Below are 21,053 nucleotides of genomic sequence, written 5' to 3'. Positions count from 1 at the left end.
ATGGTGCATGTAATATCGCCTGTGGTACCCGTATCACATACGTCATCATTGAATAACCGTTTCTTATTTGCTTCATTTTTAGCCACCATCCAACATGGGTGTATACTTTCCTTTGCAAGGTAGTGTATATATACCATACACGTACATACTATTCATATACAAATACATATTACATGTGATATACAAATGCATAATAATTTATATGCAACTACATGCTGTTCACATACAACTAAATACTGTATTTTCTATACAACTCAACACTGTTTGTATACAACGACATACTGTTATAAAACTAAATATATACCATTATACGCGAGTGCAACTGTATGTTATTTATATGCAACTACATACTATTCATATACAACTACATACATCATATACACAACATGAACAACTCGAGAAGGACTTTCAAATATAGGTTCTGGAAAAACAGTTTATAAACGATTTAGGCATGTTCAACTTTTATTTAATTTTTTTATTTAAATCAGTTCATGTAAATAAAACATTAAGATTTAACGTCACGGACACATTTAGTTATACATAAAACATACTCCACAGTCCCAGAATTTCATACAATTAAAATGACAGTGTGCAAACATAACAATCGACCTTATTGTATAGAGTTTAAAGACATCAGCGGAAAGAAAATTATGACACCGAGAACATGCGTCGCTCAGCATGTTGGTGACACATTTCGCCTCTATTAATGTCGCGAAGGAGGTGAATTACATGCACCTTTCACTGCACATGTCTTAACATTTAATGTGTATATCAAATATGCCATAACAATATCAAGGTCTTCAAACATAATGTCCAATGCATGTCATCATTGGAAAACAATATTCACGGGCTTCGGTGAATCGGTCAATGACAGACTTGATACACGAAAGATTTGGCCCGAGGATGAGATTAGTGCTCGTTTTTTTAAAAATGTCATTAACTCGTTGGTTTATGTCATAATGTCTCTTTTACGTGATAAGCGACGTATGATGTTTTGGTCGATGCATCATCTTCATATACATCTGAGATGCTGACTTTGTGTACACGTTTTACAGCTGTTGTTAACTGACCTGAACTATAACAAATCCTACAGACCTGCACTCTCAAGGTCTTCACACACGATGCCATGACCATTCTGGTTCTGTGATCAGTTGACAAATGTGTTTACACAGAAGATGGCCGAAGGCACTATCTACCACGTACGAGTACATGATTCAGTGTATTCCAGATCTAATCCCATCCCAAAAGCTGATTTTCTTAGGAGGCGTATACAAATACACATTGACCATACAATCATAATGATTCAGGGATTTGCCTACAGCTAGATTTAATCTTGAGGTTCGAAACAACCGGACTTTGTTTACTGATTTCAGAGATACTGTGAGGGCTCCAAAATTTGCAATAGCAGAGAGAAAAGGGTATTTGTCAGTCACTAAAACATACGCATTAATTTTCATACCAATATTTCCGCACAGTGCGTTTTTGCAGAGGGACAGGGTTATTTGGGTTTCACTGTACACGTCCATGTTTTAATCGTTGATCTGCGACTCCAATAGCTGTTTATGCATACATTTGTTCCAAAGCAATACAGAGCTCTTCTAAGTATGTATATAAGTATAATTATAAATACTTAAATCTCAGCCCCCGGATTACCACTGGTCCCCAGCCTAACGGGATCAGATGGTCAGACTGGCTGATTTGCTTCCATGTCATCGTATCCCAATTCCATAAATCAATGCTCATGATGTCAATCACTAGATTGTCTGGTCCAGATTCCATTATTTACGGTCTGGCTTCATATAGCTTGAATATTACTGACTGCGGCGTTAAACAACATACAAGTCAAAGAACAGACACTTTGAACCAGCACAAAAATATTGAAATTTAGACATTAAATGGAACTAATCAACTCTAAATTTATGTAAGTTTATTGTTTAGCATGACTCCAAGAGTGGGAAAAGAATGTGAGACGACAGGCAGTGTGTTAAGCCCAGGGGTTGACAGGACTGGTGTTCGCACTTTTCTAACAACCTTTAGTCTTTGAACTGTACAGGGTTTAGACATATCCATCATGATACATTGACACGAAACACTAAGAAGACATTAATGTTGATCCTCTCGCCATCGCGTGGCCCAGGAGTAGCACGTCCTTGACGTGTACAGTGATGAAGTGTACTGGGGGTCATGTTGGTTAACGTTCAGCTATTCTCCCCGCACTGAACAAGGTGGACATCTCGTAACGCTCTGTGGAGTGTGGCTTGGTTAACGGCATCGTGTCGTGTTCAAAACTCGTTCTCAAAGGTGAAATGCGGTGTGTTGAGCCTTGACTTGGGTTCGCGGTCACCGGTCACCAATGGTATTTGTGTACGTCGTAGATAATGCAAATGTAAGGAAACTTCTACCAGCTACAAATAATACAAGTAGCAAGAAAAAGTAATTATAAGGCAATAAATGCCTAACTAAATAGTTGAATATGGTCATAAGTGTTGTCAATACTAAAGTTGGATATATACTCACAGCCAAAACGCGAACCATAGAAACATATAGAGAAGTATGTACGTTAAGAAGAGGTGTTTCCAATGTGTACCACTTAATGACAAAACTAACAATAAGTCAAGTGTTACCACAGTGTCTTTATTCTTATCACGATGTGTTGCAACTAATTTCCAAACTTTACACGCTATTCCTGCAGGAGACAAATAGTGCATCTAGAGTCATGTGTCGATGACGTCACATGTGATGCGCTCATGTGCGTCGATTCACACGACATACCAGTATGTTCGTTTGTCCGTTGAACCAATCTAATATCTCTTGAATAAATTATGAGTAATTCTTAAGAGACGAATGTATATGTGGTTTTCATCCACACAATTACCTGTCAGAAAAGGTACAGACAAATATTTTCATTTTCCCCCTGCGTTCTGTATGATACTGCGGCATGATATTGTAGGCTGTCCTGGGTGTCGATATCAGGGACTGAACTAATCAAATCAGTTACTTAAAAATGGCGGACGACAAAACCAGACGTATCAGACCAAATGGTGAAAATAATCCACGTCAATCTGAATGTACCGCGACCGCGACCCGCATCCTTAGTGCTTTTAGAAAAAGGGAGATAATGTGATATGTACCATTACATTGCAGTTATCTTCTCCTTCAAGTGGCAATGACCTTCACATTTGACTGCAGGCTTTGTAGAAATTGCCAGGTTCGAGTCACTGTATTTATTTTATCAGAGTTGCACTAAGGGGAGACATGAGAACTTGAATACAATACACTCACACTTATCTAAAGGTATAGGAAGACGGAGATAGGGAGGTATAAATGGGGAAAAAAGATTGTTCTCTAACGCGACCTGAAAGACATCCAATGCCTCGAAGTAATACCATAGGTCATCTGGATGTATGGCTGCTGTGGCGGCCATATTGAAATTCGGACTTGAACCTCTTAAACCAACTCATGTGTCATCATCAGTGATGGGATACTGCATGCTCCAGTGGGTTCTGAGGTTCACTGGCACCCATATTTGATTTCCCATCAAGATGCTTTGAACAACATCGGTTCTACAGAAGGAGACAATCTAATCCACCTTGTTTCTGACCTCTTTGGCTTTATTCCAATGGTGATGACTTATGGTGAGATGGAATGCGGTTTAACGTCTCGTTCAAGATTATTGCACTTGTAGCGTGCGTGTACATGTGTTTTTAAGTCTGTGTGGCTGCTTGTAGTGGTTTAGACATATGCCGGTTTTATAGTGCTAGAACACTGAAATACCATGCCGCAGTTTAACATATATAACCTACTCGGTATAACGACCCAAACCGACCAGGCTTGTTTCATCCCCTTAATGACGAGCGCCAGACAGGGTAACAACTAGTACATCTTTTAACGTCTTTTGGTAGGACGCTGTAACCACCAGACCACGAGGTTACGAATCAGACATTAAGGAATGGTGGCCAAATAGACCTGTAGTGCCAATGCCAGCTGTGGCAGAATCTGTAAAGTTGGTTGACGCTGCCGCACCCGCCTATCAAACACGTCCCATAAATGTTTGATGGGGTTCAGATCTGGTTATCGAGACGGCAGGGACTGAATGTTGTTTGAATACGGCGTTGGACTTCTGCATATTGGGAGTGACTTGTGGCAGTTGTTTGTTTGGTGTTTAACGCCGCACTCAGCAATGTTATAGCTATATGACAGCGGTCTGTAAATAATCGAGTCATTGGCATCATCCACGCCATTGGGATACGATGACCATGATGCCTTTTACGGCAAGCAGATCTTCACAGGTCTTCACAGATCTTCGCGAATCTTCACGGGTTCACCAGATCTTGGACAGTTGTGGTCTCTTGGTGTTGGTAATCCGGAGTAACGTTATAGTGCTTGGGATATATGAAGCGCACTTTTCCAGGCGACCGATGCTTGACTCTGTCACGCCATGTGCTTGCTGCTGTGTAATCGCACATGTAAAGAGGACAGGTATGACAACCCTGACCTGTTAATCGCCCTGTGTTCTTGTTCCACGTGCAGATCACGTGCAAGTCTCGTGGTTTTCATGTAGATGCTTTTTTTTAAAAATTTGCACGTGTGTGATGTATTTTTTGCTCTAGCTGCGTTTAGGTGTCAATTATGAGCTCAAGTATTTTAAATATGTTTAAATATACACCGGTGGAGTTATCCAAAGACATCTGGCGTCGAATTCCTGTACATCAAACAGCTGTCTCATACACCATGTCTGACGAAACCAAGTGGTGTTTCTATTAGCATACCAAATATCATCTTGATGTTAAATACCTTACATGGTACAATGACAGATGAAGGAGAATATGTAGCTTGACGAAGTCGTGTATCAATCATTCTGTCAGGAAACAACAGAACGTGTTCTATCAACCTAATGAAACAAAGTGCCCATATATAACAACCGCATGCCTAAAACCTCCAGCCCAGCCCTAGTAAGTGGGTGAGCGTGGTTCGTTGAACAGTATTCTCTTATATGACGGCGTGACGTAATATAGGAGGAAAGACCGAAGTGATGCAGGTCTCAGACGTTCACCACTTTACAAGCACGGATATGGTGCATTAACATTAACAAGGCGTTTCTGGAATTCGAACGCACGTTCATAGGTATCTTCTTTAAAGTTTTCAGATCTTTCTGTTTGTACTAAGGCCACTGACCTATATACAATACCTACACTTCCAATAGCGTGGTACATGAAAAAATGTAAAGTCACGTACAATTTTACAAATCATAATTATGTCTTCTTTTATAGCTGCAATACATATATTTTACATATCTTTGAAAGGCATTTAGAAGTGATACACATGTGGAAGAGAATTTCAGGATGTCAACTTCTTAATTATGCGGAACACAACGTTTCGGAGTATATGCTTACTCCTTCATCACCTGATGTGTTGCCGGAATGTGTTGCCAAACATCCCGCAAGGCGTGTTCCGGGTCCTGTAAGTTGTTTGGACGGTTGTGTCGTCTCCTTTGCTCTCTACCCAGATGTTGCCACCAGTGCTCGATGGGAGACATGTCGGGAGAACGTGAGGGCCAAGGCAGCACGGGCACGTTGACGTTGACGTTGTTCAGAAAGTCCTGCGTGAGCCAGGCGGTGTCACTTGGTCGTCACAGATGCCGCCCCACACCATGCATGAGACTACGGCTTCCATCTTGTATACAGCCAGGAGCCATTCTTTTACCCCTACGGTGATAAACACGGACGCTTCCGTCTGAATGGAATAGGCTAAACCTGCTCTCATCGGTGAAAAGACACGTTGCCATTCACGCCGTTGTCGACGTCGTACACGAACCATCTGTAGTCTGTCTTGGCGATGTAGTGGACACAACACCATCCCACGGAGAGGTCTGTATGCCCCAATGTCAAGAGCACGTAGTCGTCTTCTCATTGTGCAGCGGCTGACAAGGTGGCCCAACGCCGTTGCTGCCGATTCCGTGACTGTCAGGGATCGGTTGCATAGATGCAAGGTTCGCAGATATCTATTTTCTAAAGGGTGGTTACACGTGGTCTGCCACTCCGAGGTCTTTCAGTGGTGTGGTGTATCGTGTGATCAGTTTGCTGATGGTCTGTCGTGAGCAACCGAGTGATTCTGAACTTGTAGAGTCCCCACCATGTCCATACCAATGCCCCCCTCTCTCTGATCTCTGTGGCATTTGTTCGGTGTGTTTGGGGTTGTTTTAGTGTGACACTTTCGGTCGAATTTTATACAGGTACCTGCTCGGATGCTCAATGCAGCACCGAAAAACGTTTGGGGCATTGTTTGCATTATGTAAGAAACATTTGACCGCATGCAAGTTTTGGGTAATTCAAAATTTTCCATTGTAAGATTTCTATAGATCTTCAGTTTACTATAGCTAACCTGTCATGCCAGGACCGATATATATATATATATGTATGTATGTATGTATGTATGTATGTATGTATGTATGTATGTATGTATGTATGTATGTATGTATGTATGTATGTATGTATGTATGTATGTTCAAATATGGAATTAAATCAAACTGTATTTGTGAACATCACTGTAATATAAATGTATGAAGTGGCATGGCTGATGGAGATATAAGAGTATATCGTAAGTTTGTTTATCGCGAAATATTCTCAACGCATGAATGTACCACGTACTGATTTGAATCTTCTCACGAACACCGGAGTGATGGATTATATAGGATTGAAAACATGTATCTTGGCGTATATTGTCATTATTTCAAACTATCACATCCAAATCTATGAATTTTAAGACACTAAACACTATATTTCTTTGTTTGTTTATTTTTTTAACGCCGCACTCAGCAATATTCCAGCTTAATGACGGCGGTCTGGACCAGACAATCCTGTGATTAATTCACGCAGTTTGGATACGATGAGCCTGACCACCCGATCCCGTTAGTCGCCTCTTACGACAAGAATAGTCGCCTTTTAACGGCAAGCATGGGATGCTGAAGACCTATTCTACCCCGGATGTTCACGGGTCATTAAACACTATAAGTGTACTTGTGCTTGTTGCTCTGTTTTTCACAATAACGTTTCTGTAATCCTGACTTACGTTCGTATCGTTTTTCATCTTAATCACCGTCATTACCGTCAAATGCTAGGTAACATAATAAAAAATAAAAAAATTATTACAATGCTAATACATAGTTTTGCAATGCGATTATTGGGATGCTATTTCCGACCAATTGAAGATGCAAACAAAAACTGACATTGTCACCTTTTTGTTTACGATGTACACATTCTTGTGCAGTTAGCATGTAAAACAAAGTCAAACCACTGTCGCAGTTACTATGGAAACTCCCTCTGCCCCAGGCTAACACCAGCTTCCATATATTCGGGGTGACATATTTACCGGAGAGTAAAAAGAAGGAAATGGCAGGATTAAGTAGCGTCCTGACATCCGGACATCGAGAAGATTAATGCAATGCCCGAAATCTGCCACGCCATCCATCACAGATGCATTGTCCGTCAGCTTACAAAGAGCACCATGTTGTTTATTATTTCTTTAAAAAAATATATAAAATAATATTTTGCGGAGAATATGATGTGTATATATCATGGACAAACGGCCGGCATTATATTTATATGCAATACTACATGATTATATAAAAAAAATATGTTTTTTGTGGTCATTCGTCTTTCCTCAATGAAACATTGTTCTTTTTTTGTATTTGTTTCCGTTTGAAATCGGTAACGGAAAAGTATGAGGTTTATGATTGAAGCTGAAGTTCCTACAGGGCTGAAGCTGCTGTGAAGAGTGAGTGAGTATGGTTTTACGAAACATTTAGCAATATATTACAGCAATATCACGACAGGGTACACCAGAAATAGGCTACACTATGTGGGTTATCTAACCGGGGTCTTCGGCGTGACGAGCGTACGCTTTAACCACAAGGCAACACCACCGCTATGACCAAGAGCAACTTAACAACTGAGGTTGAGGTTAAAGTTGAGCATAACACGTCAATTATAGCTAAATGGACCCAATTTGATACTCTGATTTCAGGCAGGGATAAGATTTTTTTAAAGAAAATAATCAGTTTCAGAACATTCTGTTGTTGGCAGGTTGTTTCTAAAAATAATGAATTGTGGGCAAAAAACAATTGTTTAGTTCCTACTTTCAGAGAACAATATTGCATGTCTTGAAGCGCTGACTTTCATAGTATCATGGCTTACAAAATCACACTTGCGTGAATGAGTGAGGAGTTTGTTTGAAAAACGCCTTGAATATTGTTTTAGTTATATCACGGCGTGGCAGGTTGATGTGGGAAGAAAGCCTGAAGTGATGCAAGTCTTGGAAGTTTACCATTTTGGTGAAACCCACAAACAAGGGTATGCTGACAAACCTAGAAAAATAACCGGGGCGAACCGGGATTGGATTGGAACCCACATTCATAAGTTTCTGACACGCCTAAGGGCCGCAATGCTTTCAGTGTCCCTTTGTGTAGACTTTCTCAACGAATGTCGGACGTTATGTATCGATATCTGTCGATCCGCTTAGCACATCCTTTTGGAGCTTTTAATAAAAACGGTAATGTACCAGATGCATTGTGGCGGAAAACAAATGTGAAGTTAATCCCTTTGTATATTTTTGCATAATGAACGGATGTTACATTAATGAGGCTTATATGATGGATGGCGAGACTCACGTGGCTTTGTTGGGGTTTTGGAGTTGACATCTTACATGGGGTGTGCTGTCATGAATTATTTACGCGAAATAATAATGGGCAAAATGTTTTGCCTTGCATCATGCGCTGCCAAAGAATGATCAACTACTTCAGACAATTGTTGTTTTGAATAAGAAAAACATGTCTCTAAAAATATTCTTCAGACAAAGGAAGATTATATCAGCCGGTTCGATAAGAAAGCCTGTTACAGCTTGAATAAAATAAAGAAAATTATGTATCATATCATATGCTAAAGAAGGAGGAAAATATCTCTTCTAACATATTTGCACCTTAGGCCCATTTACAGAATAAAACCCAGGCTTTTGACAACGAGCTAACTCTTTAGCTACCAGGCTTCACCACCGCCCAATGTGTGATTTTAGATACTTTATATATCATATACATAATCAACATATGGTAATCGATGGTTGAAATTGGAACACATCATTGTCATTGACCCAGGTTCCATATGGCACACATGGAACTGTAGATTTAAAGGTGAAGGTCATCTGTTCTCAATATCTTGTATGGCCAAAACTGACTGGCATCGTTGTCACATGGCAGCAATCAGATTGCGGCCTGGCATGACCTGGATCCTGGAGGAGGCTGTTGTAAGTCTTGTCGTGTGAGGTCGGGCGTTGTCTTCTTGGTAAAATGACGTTCGCTTGTTGCATAATGGGAATGACGTGTGGCCAAAGAATCTCACCCGTATCACGATGTGTCGTTAAATTGCCCAGAACTTGCACCAGTCTTTTCTACCAGAGTAGGAGATGGCTACCATTCAGCGCGTAAACGGTTCCTCACTGACTGGGCTAATATCCTACGCTATCCTGGTATTGCCGTAGTTGTAGAGGTGGGCGTGGTGGTTCTTTCACGTAAGCGACGCAGCCGTATGAATCTGTCCTGTGCCCCAGTAGTGATACAGTCTTGTAATGGTGCTTGGTGCTAGTAGAAAAAAACCTACCCATTCTCCTGATGATTCTCCTGTTTACAGTCGGAGGATGGCGTTGTTGCGTTGGACTTCCGTGATATGTTTTCACTTGATGCAAATGCAAACCCAACGTTTTTATAGGCCAACAAGTGATGCTGCACGTGCATGTTATGCTGGTGTGTTTCGGCGCCAGGCTCTCACGTGGTGGTGTTTTTGCGATTTTCCATCTTCTCACCAAACTTCTACAGTACCTCATTCTTTCCATACAAATCAATCTCAAATCCATGCAGCAATGACCAATTCATTTTTTGTATAAATTTTGTATGGATGTCGGCAACAGTCTGTCAGATATTAACGCTTTTACCACTTTTGTGTTTCTATTTCTTGCAGAGTATATGATTTGGGTTCAGTGTGAAGGTATCTAAACATATATAGTTTACGTAAGTGAGTATGGTTTTACACCTATTTTAGCAACATTCCAGCAATATCGCGGCGGGAAAACCAGAAATGGGCTTCACACATTGTGTCCATGTGGAGATTCGAACCCGGAGCTTCGGCGTGACGAGCGAACGCTTTAACCACATCGCCCCCTGCATAAGTAACCCAACATAAATACGTCATTGGCATGGGACAGTAACACAGCGCCGCTTACCTAAGTGAAAACTCCAGCCATGCTTTACACAAATAAACACCCCTCACTATCCTACAGGTGTTCCGACCCGTGAAGATTCTGGGGTAGAATAGGTCTTCAGCAACCCATGCTTGCCGTAAAAGGTGACTATGCTTGTCGTAAGAGGCGACCAACGGGATCGGGTGGTGAGGCTCGCTGACTTGGTTGATGCATGTCATCGATCCCAATTGCGTGGATCGATGCTCATGATATTAATCACTGGATTGTCTGGTCCAGACTCGATTATTTACAGACCGTCGTCATATAGCTGGAATATTGCTGAGTGCGGCGTTAAACAACAAACCAACCAACAACCAACTACACGTGTTCCCCAGCCCTGAATGAAGCTGACAGATGCTTGTGCTTGTCTACGTGACTCACGTTTTGAGCCTACTTACCTACGAACAAAAACTTATTATGAAAAACGGCATTGTGGTCACGACCTGCCATGTAACGTTCTCAAGACTGACGTTCTCAAACAATGAAGTCTGGTAGGTACATGACACCACATGTGTCGGAGTGTGCTGGCACAAGGGGAGACTGCCTCCCCACCGTATTGCTACACAGTCCACGTCGCTGCTCCCTCTCCTCGTTGTCATCTCGATGTACAGACATAGACATAGGCTAACCTCATTGTTTTGTTCTCCGTCAAGCAACAATCACATACCTTTGTTGCAAATTGTGAGTGGCGGGTGCTGATATTCATTGAGCCATTGATATAATTTTCACTTCCCAATGGTATTTGTTCGGATATTCTCTGTCGTTGAGGGCGTTGGGGTAGCCTAGTGGTTAAAGCGTTCACTCGTCACACCGAAGACCAGAGTTCGATTGCTTACATAGGTACATATGTCATATGCTCTAAAGTTGTTTCATGAAGAGTACAACATTCAAGGCCTCAACAAATCTTTCAAGAAGATTTATGGTAGACATGTGAAGGACATTGAATGTGAAGCATCAGTGACAAAAGTATGTCCAATGCAATTCCAATCTCATTAAAATCAGATCTTTATTCTCGCTACCGCTAAACAAAGATCTGAGGACATCCCATTACGGGTCACGTCAGACCGAACTTGTGCGAACTTTGACCGACCAATGGAATGACCGATCAGAAGGCAGCTTTCTCGTGCTTTACGGCACCAATTTCAAATTGGCGACTACGCTTCGAAACATATTTTGACAAATTCTCGATTACAAATTAGAAACCTGACTGAAAAAAACATTCTGTAATGGCTACTAGATGGTCTAGATTGTATGGATTCAGTCGTTAAACCCGTAACTATCGTTCGGAATACACAATGTTTCGAGATTGCATGATAAGAAATCACATTCCGACTGTCACTTTCATAATCTGGTAAGCGACGCACTGATCGTTCGGATGAAAGGTCATTCTGACGTGACCCCTAATGGGATGTCTGAGATCTTTGTTTAGTGGTAGCGAGAACTAAGGTCTGATTTTAATGAGATTGATGCAATTCCCTATCTTGACATGTTCCCGTGTTTGTTTTTATTTGATAGTGATTCATAAACACATGCTCATGATATATTCGGATCCGTACAATCGATTCGTATGAATATGGAATGAGTTTTGAAGCTCTTATGTTACAACCTATTCAACATTATTATAGCTGGTTCTGTTTTACCAATGGAATCTGTTCCTTCTGAATGGAATCGGTAATTCTCTGGCGTTGACGTTATATATACAGTAGTTACATTGCTAAGATAAGTTATTTCTTGATCTGACCAATTTCAACGAGACAACAGTGTAGAGACAACTCACAATGCAGTCGTGCATGCAGAGAATAGGCGTGGACCAATGGCTTCTAGTTTGGGCGGTGTGTCATCTTGAAACACAACCACACGCTTTGCCATGGACGTCGATCCCGTCGCGTCGTGCACGATCAGTGCATTATCTGACAGCCACAGCGTGACCTCGTGACCTCCCACGGCACCTGACACATGCCACGGTGCATGTGTTTTTCCATAATAGCTTCAAAAAATCATCACGTGACAGGTGTGACACAACAGGTGAGACAATGCTGGTGTGTACAGTCATTGAAATCCTCTGAACCCCACCCTTCAGATCTATGCAATAGAAGTGGTACTTCCACTATACAGAAGGGTTCAAATGGACATTCAAGAGACTTGATCTGATGATTTGACGACTTCATTTTATCATCTGATATCGTTCAATATTGGTAAAATAGCCAATTTCCGTCGATGAAGTTGCCAACCTGAACTAGATATAAAAGGGACCATTGAAACCGCCTCATCTGGTTCATATCTAGGATTATGCATAAAGATTCATGGTAACCAAGACAACATCAAGGCTATAACCTATCATAAAACATAGCATGGCCATGTGCTTCCACAAAGCAACAAAGAACACATTACACGTGGCAAATTGCTGAATAGAGTTTTCTTGTTTTTGAAATATACCAGTACCCGGAAGCAGAATTTATAAAATCACTCAAATAAAGTTGGTACTGGTGTGCAGAACGGAGTTTTGAGATTCTGAAAAATAATTATTTGGCTCGTGAGTCCATAACTCTTTCATGTCAGCCACTAACACGAAGAGATTATTAATTCTTTGTTATTCTATTTCCTTTTGGTGCTCACAAACAATACGTTTACAGAATATAGTTCACATTATTCATGGTAACAAGATGCTATCTTCTACCCTGGTCCAACCAAGGCATCATCTTCCTCAACTTCGTGCTTCTATAGGGGCGGTCAAAGGGGTGGTTAAGGCGTTCGCTCGTCACGCCGAAGACCCGGGTTCGATTCCCGATATGGGTACAATGTGTGAAGCCCATTTCTGGTGTCCCTCGCCGTGATATTGCTGGAATATTGCTAAAAGCGGCGTAAAACCATACTCACTCACACTCACTCACTCGTGCTTCTAAAAAGATATAAGAAGACAACTCCGGTGAATAACCAGTCTCGATTAGCCAACCAACAACACATTACACTGGGCGTCAAGGCAAAACAACGTTAAACATCATATTGAAGGATCACTGAAAATGAGAGATGCTACAAGGTGTTCGCCATAAGGGATAGCATCTCCCGCCCTACATGTGAAAATGCTATTGAGATGAGTTTTAGTGCTAACGGACAGAGGGGCTCCGATGATGTCAAGGGGTACTAAAAGCCCAAGAGGCGGCTCACGGATAACTGTAGGCGTCTCACGAAGACTTGTAGTGACGCTTGACAGAGTTTGTGATAAAGGAGAATAGGTGATTAAAATAGATTCTGTAAAAACAACGCTACACGTTGAACGAGAGGTTAAATCTGAAGAGAGTAATTAAAGATGTAAGGTTTGTTTGTCGTATATTGCTTTTCCTAATATGAACATTACGTTTCTAGGTTTGTCAGCACCACACCCGTCTCGAATGCCACCAAAATGGAAACGTCTAAGACCTGCATCATTTCGGACGTTCCTCCCACATTGATCTGACACGCTGTGATATAACTGGAATTCTGTTAAAAGCGGCGTTAAACCAAACTCACTCACTAATATTAACACTGATAACATATTAATTTCCAGATGTTAAAAGTATATCCTGAAAACAGTTGATGAAAACACTATAACGGGGTCTCCCCGGTCTGAACCTAGATCTTGCCCAGAACCAGACTTAATAATGGCCTGTATAAAACAGACACAATGTCTCTGTCAAGGGAGGTAATCGGCAGCTGATAGACTGGTGTTAACTGCCGGGCAAAAGAAAGTATACACTTGAAAATTGGTTTTGACCAAACAAATTACAAACGTTATCAAAACGTCACTAGGCTGAAAACGGTCACCGAATTCACATCGGAAGTGGTTGTCTCCCAAAACCTTAGCCGAAAACATCCCCATCGAATAACCATTTCTTGTTGGTTTCATGTTTAGCCTCCACCAAACATGGGTGTATACGTTCTTTTGCGGGCAGTTTACATCTTAAAATGTCACATCCAATATAAGTGACAAACCCTTTCCATAATCACAACAAGTCCATTGTAGGATTACGACTATATGACAAGCATGTGTCTATGGATCACTATCAAATAGTAATGATAATAGGTGTTCGCGATGACGTAAGCTACGGCTGACAATTTTGGTTTCCCTTTAAGTACTAATGGTTACGAATGTGTTAACATGTCTACCTTAAACATCAATAGTTCAGCGACTATAAAGCATAGTTCAGACTAAAATAACCCAGTGGAACCCCCTTATCCCGGAAAGGGTTCATTGAGAACTTCTCCGTAGTTCGAGACAACCAGGCCGCCTCAGTGGTCGAGAGGATGGAGCGTCTTCCCGGAGAGAGGAAGATCGGCGGTTGACCGCGTCGTACCAAAAGACGTTAAAATATGGTACTTGTTGCTACCCTGCCTGCCGCTAGACATGAAGGGAATAAAATAAGAACTGGTTGTCTCGAAGTATGCTGTATCTGAGTGGGGCATCCATGCAAAACTGCGACATGGTATATCAGTGGGCTAGCACTATAAAACCGGACTAGTACAAGCAGCCACACGCGCGTGGAATAATCTTGGAAAGCGACGTGACTTTAAACTGCGGCATGGTATCTCAATGGGCGAGCACTATAAAGGGACAGTGAGTAATATATAAATTATATAAATAGGTATACAATTCCCACTTCCCACTACAATGTACACAAGGTCAATAGAAACAAACAGGTTCATTCAAATGCAGGCAAGACAAATACAGAGAGTAAATCTTACCTGTTTTTCAAGAAAATGGATGTGTTTTATCCCACGTTTGCGACTCTGTTGTTTTCAAACAAAGTCGTTAAACCTGTTTGCAAGGATGCCGGAAGCTTTCCAGGGTGATGATTTAGTTTTATAGATTTAGTATGTCTAGTTCCTAAACAGCAAAATATTAAGTTTACCTTTCCCTAAACTGGAGCCGAAATGGATTGCCACGTCCCTGTCGCCTAAGAAAGTGACATGGTCCACCTAATAAAAACCGTCATGCGCTCACGTGATGGATGAGACTTTTTCAAGCGTGACGTCTGGTTCCATGACATTAAGTCATGTGACCTGCAGGTGGGTGGGGCCACGCTTTAACAATGATTTTGGAATGTGGCAGCTGGGATATGTTTTGATTAATCTGCAGTACGTTTTATTTCCCTTTTGTCTTTATTTATTCTGCCTTAAAGTTTCACTAGCAGGAACTGCAATTTGGAGTAAACCACGTTTGAAGTTATACTACACTTAGCGATGATGACGTGCTGAGTGCTAGGGATTTCATTCTCCCTGGCTGTCTTTCTGTCTCCATTAGGCGGCAAAATGTGATGGGTAATATGCTTATGTATGAATGAGTGACTGTGCAACACTAGAGCGAATACTTGTTCTCTGTAACTCTGTAACTGGACGGTAGTTGTCCGGATAGTCGATTAGAGGCGGTAATTAATAGGTGTGTGTAAAATGCCACACAAATTCCCATCCTGTCGCATTTCTGTGCATTCCGAACAAATCCAGTAGGTCAAATAGTAATTACACTTTAGGAAACCATGTTTGGTCGTTTCGTTTTCTAAACTCTTTAATTGTTTTGTGTAGACCGAATAATCCTAATTGACAAGCCAGCATTGTTTGAACATGATTAAGACCGCCTCTGTGATCTAGTGGTAGAGAGTCTGCCCGGAGAGCGGAAGGTCCGGGATTCGATGCCGGGCGCGTCATACCAAAAGACGTTAAAAGATGGTACTTATTGTTACCCTGCCTAGCGCTCGGGATAAGGGGATAAATAAATCACTGGAGTCAGTATATAATGTATTCAGTGTCTGAGTATTCATGATAAACTGCGACATGGTATATGAGTCTCAGTCTTGGACACGACGTTAAGCCCCATTTCACCCGACCTCACCTTCAGCATGACTACTAATGGCGACTACTTGGAGGCAGGGGTTACTTATGTTTCTAGACAGCAGTGATGCATGGATGCAGACGTTATTGGCAGTGGTGGGAAGGCTAGCGGTTGACACATTTGCTTGTCACGCCGATACGTACACTGCGTGGGCCGTTTCTGAGTCCAGCATTCAACCATGCGGAAATCCAGATGGGGAACGCGGGGGTGCACCACCATCCAACTATTTTAAAAACTACTTAACTAGTTAAACTATGTACATTCATCTGTAATGGTATGTTTATTTTTCCTTTCTTCTTATTACTGGAATAACGCGGTGTAAAATCATAGTAGGCCAATCACAATGTCTAAGTTACTCACTTAGGGACCGATATCGCCAAAAATAAATTGTTCCCAAAAATTCTTGAAAACAGTTTATGCTTAGGACTGTTGAATAAGATGGGAATTGCTCGCCACAAAATTACGTTTTTGTGAGGTGTTTTCCTCAGGATTATAGTTTCCAATAAAAGAAAATTTGCTTTTGTAGCTTCTTAGAGGTTTGATTCCAATTCCAATTTAACTTTGATTAAATGCAATATACGAATTTGGAGGTAAGTGTTTAGGTTGAACGTTTTAGGTTTATACACTTTGAACTGGAGTGTATAGCCAATCGGAAATGTAATTGAGCGCGTGTGTGCTATGACAAGCCCTTCATCCTACATGGTCTCGCTATGTTTACGTATATAACCAGCAACCCCATAGAACACACACAAACACACACACACACACACACACACACACACACACACACACACACACACAAACAAACACGTGTAACTAGGCTGAAAACAGACGCCGAAATTTAACATCCAAAACACAGCTATGATACCCGTATCAAACACATCGATCATCGAATAACCATTTCTTGTTTGTTTCAGTTTAGTCACAATCAAATATGGGTCTATACTTTTTTTTCCCGGCAGTTTATACTGGTTGGTCGTAAGAGGCGACCCATGGTGTTCATGCTCGGTGTCTTGGTTGATTGCGTGTCATCATACCCTGACGGCGTGGATCGTTGTTCACAATATCGACCACTCGATTGTCTAGCCAAGAGTCGATTATTTCCATATAACTGGAATATTTATGAATGCGGCGGTACACGACAAACAGACACAGTGTAACAAGCACATAACCTCTGAAGTATGTCCACCATCGGCTACAGAACATCAGTCCTGCGACATAATCCCTTGTGACACGTTTGCTTAACACTCGCTACTCCTTGCTGTACATACAAGATATGTCTCTTGTACAAGGCCCCGTGAGATCAGTGCTTTCCACTTTTTTCCTCTTCGAATACACGTGGAAGTTGCAGCTCAGCTCTGCATTTGACATATTTATTATGTTACGAGAGTAGTTAGCCTGTCCCTGAAATATCGATTTGTTTTGTCAAATGTCTGTTATTGAATTGAAAGACTGAATTGTAGATGATTTATGCATTCTGTTTCTAAATCTGTATTCCTCGACAGCAGGTAACTAACAATCAATTGTTTGGGGTAAAACCTGAAGACACATTCTTTCTCTCCTATTTTATCACGAAATCCCGGGTCGGCGTCCTAAAAGGTAGTGCAGACCATATCATGCCGCATGTCCTGGCATGAACACGTCCAGTTATTGCAAAGAAGAGAATGATAACCTAATTCTGAATATGACAAAATATTTATAATATTATCTTATCAAATATAAGTTATAGATTTAAAAATAAGTTGATGAATAAATTTGGAGTATCATTATCATTGTGAGTGGTGAGGTGGGTTTAACGCCGCTTTAAAAAGTAGGGCCGCCTCCGTGGTCTAATGGTAGAGCGTCCGCCCGGAGAACGGAAGGTCCGGGGTTCGATCCCCGGCCGCGTCATACCAAAAGACGTTAAAAGATGGTACTTGTTGTTACCCTGTCTGGCGCTCGGCATTAAGGGGCTAAAACAAGGACTGGTCGGCTCGGAGTCAGTATACTGTGTCTGAGTGGGGTATTCATGTTAAACTGCGGCATGGTATCTCAGTGTGCTAGCACTATAAATCGGCATCAGTCCGGACTAGTACAAGCAGCCACACACACACATATACACGTGCATGCACGTCGCTATATAAGTGCAATAATCTTGGACGCGACGTTAAACCCCATTTCACCTCACCTCACCTTTAAACAGTAGTTCAGAACATACCACGGCCTGTCATCTTGAGGTCAGGAAAGCCCGAAGTCATACACCCCTTTACAGGTCTGAGATGTTAACTGCTTCGGTGCAACCAACCAGCAAGGGTCTGGTGCTGACGAACCTGTCAAGCCGTATGTATGTACACGTCTCAGAAATAGACAGGAAGGTTATACAAAGGCAGCCTCCATATAGTGGGCGTGAACAAAGCTCCTTTTTAACACAGGGCCACGTATAGCCATACTATACTGACTGTACTGATTACATTAAAAAAGAGGAGGGAGGACACCTCCGCTGATCGAAAACCGAACAATGTTTCCATCCCAAAACAGTCCGATGTATTTCGTTTTACAACTGACTAGTAGTTTGTCAAATATAACTTTAACAAGATTTAGCACCCGAAAAAGTATTTACCCTGTACATAGTTTAATCACAATTTCGTCTCAAAAAGTAAACGGCGAACAACGAACATCGAGACGCCTGGAAGTTGTACTCGCTTCACATGCCACTCTCCAAAGATCGTCTCCGATTGGTCGAAAAATAATTGCTAATCGCCGTTGGCGTTTTTTATAACTTCGTCTTCTAAGCTTACCACTACATTGAGTAAATGGCAAATCCCCCGTTCTGCAAGATTGTCAGCTGGTAAAAACATTATTTACTGTTAGATTATAGCCCAATTAAACATTGGGCTATAATCTAACAGTAAATAATGTCTAAATGTCAGTTGAACCAAATAAGTGGAGAAATATTATTGAACTCTGGTCTAGAAAAGGGCACAAATGTCATGATGTTTTCAGCATGATTAATCTTTGGTAAATACAGCAATTTATAAGGTTATGGGTTATTGTAGATTCATAATAAAATATTAATACATATGTGTTTATATTCTTTTTTTAATGTAATCAGTACAGTCAGTATAGTATGGCTATACGTGGCCCTGTGCTTTTTAACATGACGCTAGGTGCTTATTTGTTATGCCTGTTTTGATAGTCTGTGTTATGTGATGCGGTTTATTGATGGAACTAGCTCTCGAAGTGGCAGTAATAGCTGCCATAAACCATGAATAAAGATCTTTTCTTCCTGGTTTAGTGTTTGCATAAAACCTCGACGTATAGAGATGTAACTGGATAAATCCTGAAAATATATCATAGTTTGCGTTTGCGTGCGAGGCGGATTTGTCGGATACCTTAACTAAATACTGTTAAACTGACGTAAGAATGTGTTTCATCACAAAGACAAATTACAGAAATAAATCTGGAATTATCCTATCAATCTGTAACAACGTTTGGAGAAAATCCGACATTCAGTCTCTTAAACAAATGAACTACTTTTGTTCGCGGAAACAAGAAACGATTGTACGTGTGGGGCGGTCGCGGAGGGATCTGAACGACGAGCTGTCGTCTGTGTGACAAGATGTCAGACACTAACGGTGCTCAAGTTTCTTTATGGGATTTTTGTCTCAGCACCGGTGTTTTTTTCTAAATTCAACCCTCGGGTTGGGATAAAAGATAATGTTGGGAGATACATCGCAGAATACAAGACACTTCCTAAATCTCCTAGTCCTGTCTATAATGTGCTACGGCATCGGTTGCCACAAGTCGCTAAATAGAGTTGCGCCCCTTATCTACGCCAGGGTCCGCTGGTGGGAGGTGCGAATCTCCGCCCTGATTATGATCCTTGGTCTATCAGTACCATACCCGTGCTCGTAGGTTTGAACAAAGTGGTAAACCCAGATGAGTTCGGCTTAAACCCTGATGTAACTGAAATACTTGTCAAAGCCGCGTTAAATACAACTCTGGATCACACTTTCACGTTTACAAAATAACTCACGAACTTCTACAATGTTTAAAACAATAAGTTTTCCATGTTGACCTAGTAACAAAATTATGTGAAGGAAGCTACGTACAAAGACCTAATATTATACGTAAGTATTGTTTTCAATGTAAATTGCCTCAATTGTGTGTTAATATATATGTATATATATAAATAAATATATATATAAATGTACATGGGCCTATGATCTCCCATACATGAATAATATATGCCATGTTTTCCTTGTTGATTTATTATCACCCGATGTCAATACAGTAATACTGCCATGTTAACTCACATCACGCCATGTCAGTACATGAATACTGCCATGTTAACTCACATCACCCCATGATAGTACATGAATACTGCCATGTTAACTCACATCACCGCTGATAGTACATGAATACTGCCATGTTAACTCACATCACGCCATGTCAGTACATGAATACTGCCATGTTAACTCAAATCACCGCATGATAGTACATGAATACTGCCATGTTAACTCAAATCACCGCATGATAGTACATGAATACTGCCATGTTAACTCAAATCACCGCATGATAGTACATGAATACTGCCATGTTAACTCAAATCACCGCATGATAGTACATGAATACTGACATGTTAACTCACATCACCGCATGATAGTACATGAATACTGACATGTTAACTCACATCACCGCATGATAGTACATGAATACTGCCATGTTAACTCACATCACCGCATGATAGTACATGGATACTGCCATGTTAACTCACATCACCCCATGATAGTACAGTAATACTGCCATGTTAACTCACATCACCGCATGATAGTACATGAATACTGCCATGTTAACTCACATCACCGCATGATAGTACATGGATACTGCCATGTTAACTCACATCACCCCATGATAGTACAGTAAT

The 21,053-nt window shown here is 41.1% G+C and overlaps 1 protein-coding gene across 1 annotated transcript in view; it reads right to left on the bottom strand.

The window, feature by feature from the left end:
• LOC139462081 (uncharacterized) overlaps positions 1-15,164 on the bottom strand; it is a 35,850-nt gene extending 20,686 nt beyond the window's left edge. Inside the window, exon 1 of the mRNA XM_071243581.1 lies at positions 15,004-15,164. The gene's annotated coding sequence lies outside the window, so the exon portion shown is untranslated. The remainder of the gene's footprint in view (positions 1-15,003) is intronic.
• Between the last annotated feature and the right edge of the window lie 5,889 nt (positions 15,165-21,053).

This window comes from Haliotis cracherodii, unplaced genomic scaffold (genome assembly GCF_022045235.1).
Source record: "Haliotis cracherodii isolate W230 unplaced genomic scaffold, xgHalCrac1.p SCAF_15, whole genome shotgun sequence".
Classification (NCBI taxonomy): Eukaryota; Metazoa; Mollusca; class Gastropoda; order Lepetellida; family Haliotidae; genus Haliotis; species Haliotis cracherodii.
This window is presented reverse-complemented; position numbering and strand designations above follow the sequence as displayed.